This window comes from Herpailurus yagouaroundi, unplaced genomic scaffold (genome assembly GCF_014898765.1).
Source record: "Herpailurus yagouaroundi ecotype Mexico unplaced genomic scaffold, PumYag 159, whole genome shotgun sequence".
Lineage (NCBI taxonomy): Eukaryota > Metazoa > Chordata > Mammalia > Carnivora > Felidae > Herpailurus > Herpailurus yagouaroundi.
In genome coordinates, this window is record NW_024412400.1 from 874,957 (window position 1) to 886,842 (window position 11,886).

General features: G+C 49.2%; 2 long non-coding RNA genes across 2 annotated transcripts in view; one reads left to right on the forward strand and one right to left on the reverse strand.

The window, feature by feature from the left end:
• The window catches only part of LOC121033409 (uncharacterized), a 1,118-nt gene extending 618 nt beyond the window's left edge, over positions 1-500 (forward strand). Inside the window, exon 2 of the long non-coding RNA XR_005791876.1 lies at positions 365-500. This is a non-coding gene — a long non-coding RNA (uncharacterized LOC121033409). The remainder of the gene's footprint in view (positions 1-364) is intronic.
• LOC121033408 (uncharacterized) overlaps positions 1-1,537 on the reverse strand; it is a 6,857-nt gene extending 5,320 nt beyond the window's left edge. The window contains exon 1 of the long non-coding RNA XR_005791875.1: positions 1,411-1,537. This is a non-coding gene — a long non-coding RNA (uncharacterized LOC121033408). The remainder of the gene's footprint in view (positions 1-1,410) is intronic.
• Positions 1,538-11,886: the final 10,349 nt, after the last annotated feature.

Sequence of the window (11,886 nt, forward strand, 5' to 3'; positions counted from 1 at the left end):
CCGGGGTTTGGGCGCCGTGGCCCGCGAGGCGCGCGGGGGGTTCCGGGCGCTTCGGCCGGACCCGAGGCGGGGTTTTCCGCCGACGTTCGCTGAGCGCTTACTCTGCGCCCGGGCACCGCTCTCACCCTTCCCTCGGCTTCACCCAGGTTATCCTCAGTGACCACCCGGGAAAGGAGGAGCCGGTGTCCCTCTCGGGTTCCGGAGGGGGAAGCGAGGCACTGAGAGGTTGGGCCGCAGAGCTGTTGAGCTCAGCGTGGCTTCGGAATCTCCATCTTGCCGGCCGCTCCTTATTTCTTAAAGGCCGGAGCCCTTGGTCTCCTGTTGGAGAGTCGTAGAGTCATGGACCCGTTTCACGTCCCTCCAGGTCAAACACCATTTCGGTTCATCCGAAACCCAGAGGCCGCTCACGAAGGCGCAGAAGGCATCAGAGTAGCTGACTGTGGCTTGGCAAAGTGGGATCTCGCAACGCCTTATCTAATAAAGGTCACCGTCATTTTAAACCTACTGGTAGCATCTTTTATTCTAACTGTAACATTACATATAGTTGAACACGTTTGATTCTTGATTCCTATTAGGAAAATGTAGGAGAGCACAAAATCTCAGCGCCCCCTATACCATAGATTGTTGAAAAATCCTTCCAGTCATTTTTCTATGCATATGTATTATAATAAATTAAAATGGCTATATTAAAAAATTTAAAACAGTATAATGTACATTCTGCCTTACACTCTTTTAAATTTAACAATACGTCAATGAACATTTCCCTGCCAGATATTCTCCTACACCTCTTTTTAATGACTATTTCATTATACGATTTTGCCATAATTTAATTGCTAGCCTTGTTTTTTTAACATTTAGTTTTGCTATTATAAATAGTGAACATCAGAATGCAGTAATCTTTGACACACCTTGACTATTCCCTTAGGACACATGGCTAGCAATGGAGTTGCCAGGTCAAAGAATATCACGGTTTCAAAGGGGTCACATACCTTCCAGAAAAGAAAGGTAGACTCAGTCCACACACCTCTAGGTAGAATGAATGTGTCCATTCCCCCCACCCCCACCCCCCACCCCCGCCTCATTCTGGCTCATTGTTCAAGAGACTCTGTTAAACAAATGACACACTTTAAAAATACCTATGTAATGTTGGAATGTGCGGGGCTTCAAGAGAAAGACTATATTGTTGCAAATTTTTTAAACATTTGGAAAATGTGGTTTATTCGGATGCTCCCCTGACTGAATGGGACTCTGCAGAGGATATGGTTAAATAGGGACTTTTAGAGAGAGAAATTAGGAAAGTTAATTCTCCAACAATTTTTTTCTAAGGTGAGGAGACAGATGCTGTCTATAAACTGAAAAAGGAGGTATTAATCACTTCTTTTGCGGGGCCTTGGCTCCCTGGCCACTTACCCATTGTCAGGTCTGAAAACATGGACCGTGCCGCCGCCTGCCTCAGAGCTACTTGCGGAAATATTCAAGGCAGCAAACCTGGGCAATTAGAGGTTTCTGTTCGTTTTCCTCCCCTTTCATTCTACCAACTCCCCCTCCTCCCCATCAGCAAGTTGGAGTGACAAATATTTTAAGTCAGCTTGTCACGCATGAGCAGCACAGCTGTGTGAATGACTGATTTTCTTGACATTCTGAACAGCTTTGTGTGAGCGCGTGGAGACCTGCAGACCCTCAAGTCCGACACCGTCTGACTTACAAGACGCCGTGGGTTTGGTATTTGAGGCAATAGTGGGGGTCTGGGCAGGTGGCGTTTTAGGACCAGGAAATGAACAGGCCTGCAGTCTGCAGACGTTTTTTGGAATATACGTGTTTGTTGCAATGACCTCTAGGTGGATTTCTGCAGCGACAAAGAGGAGGCTTTTAGGGTGTGGTTTAAATTCCTTTCCTTGCAAAGCTTGCTCTCAAATCACTTTTGCCTAACGGGCCGGAGACCACGATGTCCTTAGAGAATCTGAAAGAGGCACTTGGACCTGACTGGCCTTTTTTCTCCCCACTCAGCATTGCAGCAAGAGTAACAGATACCTATTTAGGGAAGGCATGTTCCCTTTTTATATGCAAACCTTGTTGCTAAAAATTCGCTTTTAGATGAATTATTAAACCCAATTTATAAAATAAGGACAGTACAGATTTCCTCTTGAACTATTCTTTCTCTTTGATATGTGATCCCCACGTCTGCTGGTGGAGAAAAGCAGAGACAATCTGAGAGGCCAGGTGGGGGTGGGAGGAAGGAGGTACTCTTTAGCACTGCAGGAATTCCCTGAATGCTTGGACCCCTTGGGGCACATTTGGAATTCTTTAATCATCCTATACAAATGCACATGAACATAATTATTTTGTAAACCTAGATGTCTGTCTCGTCATGGTCTAAGAAAGTAGGAATATTTAACATATTGAAATTCCTCTAAGAAACAATACTACTGTCTTTGGGAACATCTGCGTTTGGAGCATTCAGGTAGGTGCTTTCAAGGGAGAGAGAAGGTTATTCTTTTTCATTCAAGGGGAGGGATTTTTGTGTTGCTCTTGAAGGAGACTCTGCAGGAAAGCTGCTGGAGGAGTTGAGCCGATGCGAAGCCACCACCGGAGAGGTGTGGTGGCCCCGGGGTGTTCTGAGATCCGGGAGACCTGGATGCTCAACTGGCTGTTTGGGTCATAAACCTAACAGGACATGTAAACCGCCCCCCTCCTTAATGACATCTTCAGTAACATCTATACTTTCTAGACGCATGAAAGCCTTTGCTAATTAATATTCTCCTTACATGGTTTAGAACTGTTACGGAATTCACATCGCTTTCTGCAATGCATACATTTTTATAGTCATTGTGGAAAAGAAGTTAACCATGAGGTTGAAATTCATACTTTAATGCCAACTTTAGGTGCTGCCTCCCAGGCTAGTTTTTCCTGCTGTTGGACCTGCTCCGTGTCATCAACGTCCCCAATACATGCAACGTGGTCCCAGGACCAGCAGCATCACGTGGGAGCTGGATAGACCTCGTGATGCAGAATCTGCTTTTTAACAAGATCCCCAGTGATTCAGGGGCACTTGACAGTTTGCAAAGCGCTGGTCTACAGCACTGGTTCTAAACTGGCTGCCCACGGGCATCCCTGGAGAGCTTCACGCACTATAGTCCTGAGTCCCACATCCAGAGATTCCGATTTCGTTGCTTGGGGGGAGGGGGGACCCCGAGGATTTTTCAAGCCTCTCAGATGATTATAATGGTATTTGATTATAAGAATGTTTGAAAAACACTGATCTCAGAACACTTCCTTTTCCAAATCGTTTTTAAACCCAGACACCTTGTGAAGTACCCGTTCTGGACACAAAGTTCGCTGCCTTCACCAGCCGCAGCTCTCCCCCGGAGGCCAAAGCTCCTGTGTAACAGATTTTCACCACTAGCCTCCGTGGAAGACTTAAGCCCATGGCAGACATTCAGAGGAGTTTCGGGGATTGTGATAGGGAGAAACTTAGCGTGTCTGACTCCATATTGTTCCCATTTCTCTTGCTGCTGTCACCTGTAGCTTAGAAACTCCTGCTTAGCCCTGCACGTAGGCACGCTACGGCTAAGATTTGCAGAAATCACCTTTCCCCCGAAACCCACCTCACCCGAGGAGAGAAGGAAGTACGTACAGAAATGACTACGCCATGGCATGATTTACAGGAATGAAATGACCAGATTCCTGTACACAGAGATCAACTGACCAAGGACAAAGAGTTTACACCACCTTCCTGGGTTGTCTACAGACGTCAGTCACCTTTTGACTCCACCCCTGTCCCCCTGCCCTAACATAAAAGAAGCGCAGCCTTATGCTCGGGGAGACGGATCGCTGGGACAACTGTCTGCCATCTCCTGGGCTTGCCGGCTTTCTGGACAAAGTCGCTTTCCTTGTCTCAGCATCCTGCCTCTCGACTTACTGGCCTGCCGTGCGGTGATTGGAAGGAGCTGGGTCCCGGTAACGGGGTCACTCTGCTCTCGCACCTTGTGCCCCACCTTCTGCTTCTGGCTGCCCAATATGGTGGCTCAGGGCGAGGGCGCTGGGGTTGGAAGGCCTGAGTCCACGCCACAGCTCTGCGCCCGAATGGATACCTACTCCCTCGAAGGCTGCATTCCCCTCTTTAAGTGGCGCTGATAATAGTACTTACCTCACAGGATGAGGACGGGATCTGAGAGATAATGCACGGAGACCACGTCCCAGGACTCGTATTCAAACAATAAAGAGAACATAACCCAACAGGACTAAGAGGAGGAAACCCTAATTAGTGTTCAGCTTTCTCTGCGGTTAAAAGCTTGCACGTGGGGTCGCCAACAAGCAACATGCCCGTTCGTGCCGCAGACACCTAGAAAAACTCGGGCATCCAAGGGCCAGGTATCGCTGAAAGTCAGGGTAAGTGGAAAGGCTGAGGAAGAGAACCCATAAGTCTGTCTGCAGGGCAGTCAAGTCCCTGCCCTTCCCCATCCCAGCAGAGCGCCTGGAGTTCTCCCTCTGGAGAAAGAGACCCAGGGCAGCTCCTGGTTTGGAGATGCCTGGAGTGGCTGGGGAGGAGGTGAGGGCTGGACGGAATGAGAGGAAGCGAACTGTGATCTTACCCCTGCTTCGGGCCTCTTTCCCAACTAGGTTCCCAGAGTGCTGGTTGCCGGCATCATTCTCCAGCCAGGAACCAGAGGAAAGACAAACATGTTGAATTTGAGGGAAGCTTCTAAACGAACAGCAGGGCTGCTGCCTGATGGTCCTTAGTGAAGCCACGGCTGGCCAGCCCTTTCCCGCTTGAGGAGTTTCCAGCCGACCTTTGAGGCCACTGTCCTAGCATAAAGGGAGGCAAAGATCACAGGAAAACCCCTCAGCATGGAAAGCAGATATCAAAATAGATGGGAAGAAAAAGAATGGAATAAACGGAGGTCACGCCCCTCCCTTGAGGGGAGAGAAGTCATGGCCGACCCATGAGGCGAGAATGTTGAGAAGACGGTAGGGGGATTGGAAAACAGTACACAGCAAATAAGATGAAATAAAGAGGACGGGGCTAAAGCCAAGATCGTCTCTCAGAAAGTGTGATGAAGAGCACTAGGTAACATAAGACATCCGATAGAAAACAAAAGGTATTCTATGGAGAACAGCAACAACACAAATGTAGGGAAAGTTATCAGACGTAACGATATTTTAAAATATCCCAAAACTAAAGAATATGATTTTTCACACCAAACAGGCCCAGAATAAGGGCCCAGCACACTGGATTTTTTTAGAAGGGGAGAAGGACCCACCTAAAGCACATTTGCATGAAATTTAAATACTTCAGGAGTTAAGAGCAGATTCTTAAAATGTGCTCTGGGAGAGAAGGGGCAAGAACAGATTAGGGGTCACTTGCACAGGGCTAGGTGTCAGAGGAGCATCAACTTTCTCGGCAACGTTGGGATCTAGAAGACAGGGCAACAAGACTTTCAAAATGCTGAAGAAAGCATATTTCTGGTCTAGAACTCTATATGGTAGTCCCCCCTATCCACGGGGGATACATTCCAAGACCCCCAGTAGATGCCCGAAATTGCGACTAGTGCCAAACCCCATACGTGCTGTGTTTTCTTCCTACACATGCATCCCTACGATAAGGCGTAATTTATAAAGTAGGCACAGTAAGAGATTAACAACAAAACTAATAAAATAGAACAATTACAACAATCTATTGTAATAAAAGTTACGTGGATGTGGTCTCTCTCGGTCTCTCTCTCAAAATATCTTCTTGTACTGTACTCACCCTTCTTCTTCTTGTGATGATGTGAGATGACAGAATGCCTACCTGGTGAGGTGAAGGAAGGTGAATGACCAGACACTGTGACGTAGCATCAGGCTAGTCCCGAACTGACAGTACGTCCAAAGGAGGTTCATACCCGGTCAGACAACCAAGGGCAGTCTCTGAATGATCGTAGAAATACACCGCGAAAGGGAATTAACAAAAGGAAAGGAAGGCACAGGATCTGAAAAATGGATGCGACACAGAAGAAAGGCAGAGGGAATTCAGGGTTCCGTGAGTGGAGCCCTAGGATCACCACTGGGAAGCAAGGACGGGGAGCCACCAGCCCACACTGGAACAGGAGGAAGGACGGCTCCGGGAGGACAGCTCCAAAATACAGGTGGAACCGACATGTTGGAATACGTGGAGGAGGATTTTACATCTCTTCTGGAGACTTTGTGGGGAGAATTGGTGGTGACCTGAAATTGTGCGAATGGAAAAAAGGCCAGTTCTTAAGTCCAGGGAAAACAAGAAGTCATATATGAAAGGAAATGTAATACTTTTCTGGAGCAGCTTGACCAATGTTTTCTCAGTAAAAATAATATATTCATGGAATATTTACTTAACAAACAATGTGATATGATTACATGGGGAGGATGTGGTGGGAAAGTGGATAAGGTATGTGTGCTAACGCCCTCATCACCCATAGCAGGAAGGCAGGAGATTATGTCTAAAATGGAAAAATCAACACCATAGTGTAAGCCTTTTGCTCAGACACATGGAGGCAAATAAAAAACTCTATTTGCCAAAGAGTTGGATGTGGGGGTAGGAGGCCCGGGAAGGGAAAGGTTGTTTTTCTCACTACCCTTTGAGTACTGTTTGGCTTTTTAAAACATATGTAGGTTAATATGTTAAGAAATCTTTGGTACAACTAGAATGAAATTTCCAAACAATGCTGAGCCCCGGGCCTGGCCCATGGTGAGTGTTGGCCAGTGTGAGGAAACTGCCCTTCCCATTTCTGTCCCCAGCCCCCTTGGCTTTTCTCGGCAAACTTGAGAGGTAAGGTGCAAAAACTGGCCAGTGCGATTTTTTCAACTTCATGTCTCTCTTGTGCACTGAAAAGAGCCGGCTGTAGCATCGGTTTCGGTCGCTGTTTGCCTTAGCTGATTAGGCGGCTCTAATAAGTTATGGTAGACCAGGGGCACGAGCAACAACATTTCTCACGGTTCCAGAAATGAGAAGTCCAGGATCGAGGTGCTGGCCCGTCTGGTTCTCCGTGAGGGCCCAATTCCCAGGCTGTCAGCGGCCACCTTCTCAGTGTGTCCCCACGTGGTGGAGACAGAACGGGCAAGCTTCTCCCCCCTCTTGTAAGGACCCTTGCCCCGTCCTGGGGACGCCCCCCACACGACCTAATTAGCTCCCAGTAGCTCCAAATACCTTCCCATTTGGGTTTCCACATATGAATCTGGGGGGTGTCATTCAGTCCATCGCATCGGTGTGCTGCCTTATTTTTGGTTTTTTTTGGCTACGTTTTGCCCTCACAGAGACGGTCCTTCGGCACTGTACTTTGTTGGAGAAACTCAGTGCACAGGAAACTTCCAGAATGGTTTTGGCTGCTTTGGTCATTGAAATAAATGGTGTTTTAAAAAAGAAATCTGTACTTTTCACCTTCTACATAACCAGGGATTTCTCTTACATATGAGGATGTTATGTGTGTGAAAAATCAGTGTCTTTTGGAGTAGCGGCATGGATGTGGATTAAAGGTTCCCCGCTGAAATAAATAGTCGAGGCCTTTGCGCAAAATGCCTCTCTGCCTTATGCTGCTGGGAGGGGAGGGGCTTGTACACTGAGGGCCTTATGTGGGTGGAAAGCTGTACCTGTTAGAGCGGATTGTTTCCTGGAAATCAGTGAAAGGGCTGAGCCTGTGTATGTGGGCTGTCTAGGGGTGAATGGAGCACCACCCCGGATCCCAGAGTCTGGGGGGGTCTGGGGAGGGGGGAGTGGGGAGGGCCCGGTAGTAAATGCTGAGAACGCACAGACACCTGTGGAGGACAGGGGACCCGGCTCCTCACTGTGGATGTGGGGGTCCGCAGGCCTCATACCTCCATGCGGCAGGGCCGGGGGAGCCCTACTGACACAGGGCTTAGAAGAGTTCCCTGTGTCTCTGATGCTTTCGCACAGCCACGTGGCTGTCTTCACCTCTGCAGAGAACAGGACAGCCTGGCGTTTGGACAGGAGACAGGCTTGCCTCCAAAAAAAAAAAAAAAAAAAAAAAAAAAAAAAGCCCTCTCAGTGACCAAAGTGTGTTTCTTTTCTTAAAGTCACTTTCTCCCCCTCGCATTCCCATAACCGAGCTGAAGGTACAGGGCACCCAACAGGGCGCCCGTCTACACATCTCAGTTCAGCTCCTCATCCGCAGTGACTGAAACAGCAAAAAGAATTTTTAAAAATAAGTTTTGTCGTCAGCCTCGCTTGATCCCGGGCAGCACTGTTCCTGCAGATGTGGTGAAACCCTCTCACAGGCCAGCTTGCTTTGTTCCGGAGGCAATTTGTACAGAAAGCAGCAAGCTCCCCGATGCCAGACGGCAGGGAGATAGACCGCCATCCAGGCCCTGCTGCTGGGAGCCGCGGGTGGGGCGCTGGGTGTGGGGGTGCGAGTGTGCGTGTGTGTGAGCGTGTGTGTGAGTGTGCGGGGGTGGGGGGGCCGGAAGGCGTGCTGGGCAGAGGTGGAAAAGACGAAGGAGGAAGGGTGCTTACGAGGTTGAACCCCACTCTCGGGGCCTGTTCTATGTGTTTAACAATGAGTGATCTGTCTTAACTATTCAGCCTCTTGGTATGAAAATCCCAGCAAGATTCCACCAAATTTATTTTTAAAGTACTTGCAATTTGAAGATGGACTTCAGAAAGACTTTCTGTTTGCACTGGGGGTGATTGCAGATAATTTCTTTTTCGAAATGAACCTCTTGCCCTTTCTGCAGGGGAGAGATGTTTCTCGTGAAAAGAGCTGTCACGACAGGGGGCACCCATTCTTTATTAGCAACAGGATAATAAGTCCTGTTTCATGAGAAAAGTATAGATGGTCTAAGAAGGAAGACGTTCCTGCACGGCGTGCCTGTGCCCCATCCGCAGCTGCTGCCATGTGGCAGCGTGGTTCCTAATTTCAAGGCCGGCATTGGGAAAGAAAGCATGTGTTCTGAGCAGAGAGCTTCACTCCACAGCGACTCAGTCCTGTGCAAAGGGGCTCGACGGAGCACGGGGGTACCAGAGGTGACTTTAGGTGGGACACAGCAAGCACGTTTCTTTTTTCAAGTCATGGATTTATTTTAATGTGTGTTAGAAAGGTGACAACCAGCATATCGGGTTCACAATGACATGGAGACATAATATTCCTCTAAGACAAATCATTTCGATTTTTAAGACGTGTCTAAGAAACAGTCAGCCAGGAGTGGATCATAATAATCCGGGAGAGTATCACCCCAGGTTAGGTGAGAAAAAGAATCCTCCCTGGTGGTCTCCTTTGGCAAGACTTGATGAGGGGGACGATCACAGATCCCCGGGACAGGGTAAATGGAGCCCTGAAACCTGCTAACGGCGGCCTCCCAGAGGAGCCCCAGCGGCAGCTGTTAGCACTGAGGCCCAAAAAGTTTAAAGAAGGGAACCGGGCCTCACTGAGAGCTGAGGTGCCAATGGGTCCCGCTGTAGACGGAGACAGGACGCCCAAGTGAGGAGAGTCCCCGGGCCTCTTCCTTGGAGCTCTCTGCTTTTGCCAGGGCCTTCCATGGGCCAAGCCGCTTGGCCAGTGGCAGAGAACCTGGGGGGCGGGAATGGCGAAGGCAGTGCACGATGGCTGCGGCTTGGCTTTTCACAGCGGTCTGGCGAGGTTGATGTGATCACCGCCACTTTCTGGATGAGAAAGCCATGCCTCAGATGGGTTAACAGTTCCTAAGCTTACACTGCTGATGAGTAGATCTTCACCTCTGCTGAGGGTAATACTGGGTCTCAATCCAGATCTGATGGTCATCGAGCCTGAGCTCTTAGCCATCACACTATACACACAGACACGCACACACCCACACCCACCCACCCACCCACCCACACACACACACACACACACACCTCTTATATGACAACCAGCAAACTGATATTGGAACTGTGTTCACAATGGCTATACATAATAAAGCATATTAAAAACGTAGTCGAGGGGCACCTGGGTGGCTCAGTCGGTTAAGCGTCTGACTTCGGCTCAGGCCGTGATCTTGCGGTGTGTGAGTTCGAACCCCGTGTGGGTCTCTGTGCTGACAGCTCAGAGCCTGGAGCCTGCTTTATATTCTGCATCTCCCTCTCCCTCTGCCCCTCCCCTACTCGCACTCTGTCTCTCTCTCTCTCAAAAATAAATAAACGTTAAAAGAAAATTCAAAAACGAAGTCGAAGTGCTGATGTTTCATTCCTTTCCAAGACCTCTGTGGTCAGGAGCACACAGCTGGCTTCGCGTGTAGACGAGGTTCAGCCATCACACCACATCTTGGTAATTTACCCCAGGCCTTGTTATTCCAGCCACAGACATAAACCCTATTTGTCCAAGTGCCGGAGTCTGGTTGACTCTCCTTAGGGCCTCACACTCAAGGACAGGGCTCCTGGCCAAATTAAAGTGGGGCCTGGGAGAGTACAAATGCACTTAAAAAATAATAATAATTGCATGTACTTTCTTTAATGAGGTCTCATTCCCACTTGGCAGCAGGAAGACTGAATTCAGTCCCCTCCAGCAAAGGCCAGCCTAATCCAATAAAAATGTTAGTCTAATCCAAGAATTCAATCACAGTCCAGCTCAAAGTTCTCACTGGGAGAGGTGCTTCCCATCCCCCACCAGATGGGAAGATCTCAGGGGCCTCCAGCCAGCCCTCAGCCTAGCGAGCAGGGGCAAGCCGGAACCCCATGGGGGCAAGCCTGCGTGGCTTTCACGGCCGCTGTTCTCCCCTCGGCTCCATCGTGTTCAGCTGCCAGCTCTGAGCCCATTTCGTGGCTCTGGGCTGTCTAGCAGGTGGGCACCTTCTGCCGAGCATGTGCAGAAGCATAGTGGCTGCTACGAGCCCCTTTACCCAAGTAGGCTGTCCGCCTCCCAGCCTCTGCCAGTGAACCCTCTGTTCCCCTGGGCAATCTTTGGAGGTGAGGAGAGTAGGCCACCATACTTTTGAAATTGACTTTTTAAATGGTTATGAGAAGCGGGGGCGGGGAGGAAGAATCCCTATCTGGTTCCGGATAGCCTGGACTCCCTTGAATAGATGGCATGAGGCAGGCTTAAATGCTAATGCTTTATCTGAAGGTACAGTCCCAGCCCTACTTCGAGAGGCTGGTCATCTTGCTGTGCGGGATGTCTCTGAACAGATTTTTCGGAAATCCCAGGCCTTGAAAGAGTCCATTATGGTGGAATGGAGAGAACTTCACTGGTCAAGTTCTCTACACAGGGAGTTAAGTTCCCTGCGCTTCCGGGTTATATCGCCCGAGTCCTTCGGGAGCCACTGGGGAAGTCAGATCCCAGGAAATATCCAGCATGATAGGTCCTCTGAGTCTTGAAGTCATGGGAGCAACCAGAGACCCACGCGGAGGCCTCAGGTGGGTAGAACTTAGTTGCCTCCCGGAAGCCCTCATGGCAGAGGCTGGGCATGGTGGTGGCCCCTTGAGAGAATGAGGCAGCGCGTGAGGTGTCTGATACAGAGAGGGTGATTTTTCCTTTTTACATATTCTAGAAGAAACTGGGCTGAAATCAAGCTAAAATGACCTCCAAAATGTCTCAGTATAAAAAACACATGATGGGTCACTTGGGAAAGAGGCTTCCCTCAGCATGCCCAGGATTCTCTCTGCTCCGTTCCAGGCTCTGAACCTGTGCGCAACTGTGGCAACCCTCCCCGGCACAGAGACCTGGGACTGCTTTTCCAAGTGTGAGTTGGAGCTATGGTGTGTCCCAGTGGTTAGCACGCGGGCTTTCCTGATACACAGTTGTGCAGAGTAAATGAGGTGAATCCAGGGTTTCCCACATTTGGGGCATTTGCACGCTGCCTTCACACTTTGCCCCTGACCTGCGTGCCATCTGTTTTTATTATTTAGTTGATATCCTTCTTTCATGTTTTTAATGTCTATTTATTTGAGAGAGAGAGAGAGAGAGA